At 41.0% G+C, this 1,262-nt stretch overlaps 1 protein-coding gene across 1 annotated transcript in view; it reads left to right on the plus strand.

Annotated features, from left to right (window-relative positions):
* The window catches only part of LOC102213893 (uncharacterized), a 24,627-nt gene that overhangs the window by 4,665 nt on the left and 18,700 nt on the right, over positions 1-1,262 (plus strand). The window lies entirely within an intron of this gene.

The following is a 1,262-nucleotide window of genomic DNA, read 5'->3' on the forward strand; positions in this document are numbered from 1 at the left end:
ACACACACACACACACACACACACACACACACACACACACAGAGTTCAGAGACCAGTGGATCTCTGACAGAGTAAAACAGGCAGAGACAAACAGAGGAGGGAGGTCATAACTCAAGCTGATGCCTGCTGAGGTGACCTGATCAGTGCACTTCATGAACACATGAGACATGAAATGCTGCGTGTTTACAGACAGTCACTACACATATCAGTCTACACCAGACTTTAAATAGAGACCAGAGAGGAAAACACGAGTTGTTGTAATAAGGAGACCGGTGCCCGCTTGGATTGTAAGAATCAAACCTCCAGTAAGGGGAATTAAAAGTAATCTGTTACATTACAGTTCAATTCAATTCATTTGTATTTATATGGCATCAAGTCACAACAATAGTCAGCTCAATGTGCTTCATACTGATCCTACAGAGACAACAATCAGACGAGCCTGTGTGAGCAGGCACGTGGCGACAGTGGGAAGGAAAAACTCCCTTTTAACAGGAAGAAACCTCCGACAGAACCAGGCTAAGGGAGGGGCGGGGCCATCTGCTGCGACCGGTTGGGGTGAGAGGAAGTAGACAAGACAAAAGACACACTGTGGAAGAGAGACAGAGATTAATAGCAACCAATGATTGAATGCAGAGAGGTCTATAAACACATAGTGAGTGAAGGATGTAGTGAGAGATATGTGAGTTTTTTAATACATTCTTTAAAGTTTTATTTTAACCAGACTCTAAACTTTGTTGAACACTCCAAAGAACAACTCTTTGAATGAACTTAAAATAATTGTGGGAAGGATTTCCACTTTAATAAATAGCTTTCCAAAAGTATTAAGTGCTTTTGTTGGACTAACGTGATTGCACGGTTTGCATCAACTCAATCAACTGTAGTGAATAAGCTCATCATTAATTAAGTTGGAATAACAGAATTAAATAATGCTAAATTAAACTATTTGATCACGTGAAAGTCCTTTCCATGACTTTAATATTATTAAGATAAGATGGGGCCTGATTATTTAAGACCTTGTATGTGAGGAGCAGGATTTTGAATTCTGGATTTAAGAGGAAGCCAAAACAGGAGAAATCTGCTCTCTCTTTCTAGTCCCTGTCAGGACTCTTGCTGCAGCACTCACAGCGTTACTGGAGGCCAAGGTAATGCCATCCAGAGTAAGAATCTGCTTAGATACCATATTTCTAGGCTTTTCAGGGCCGAGTACAATAACCTCAGTTTGATCTGAATTAAGAAGCAGAAAGTTAGCGGCCATCCAGGTC

This window comes from Pundamilia nyererei, unplaced genomic scaffold (assembly GCF_000239375.1).
Source record: "Pundamilia nyererei isolate P.nyererei 1_Seehausen unplaced genomic scaffold, PunNye1.0 scaffold00216, whole genome shotgun sequence".
NCBI classification, from domain to species: domain Eukaryota; kingdom Metazoa; phylum Chordata; class Actinopteri; order Cichliformes; family Cichlidae; genus Pundamilia; species Pundamilia nyererei.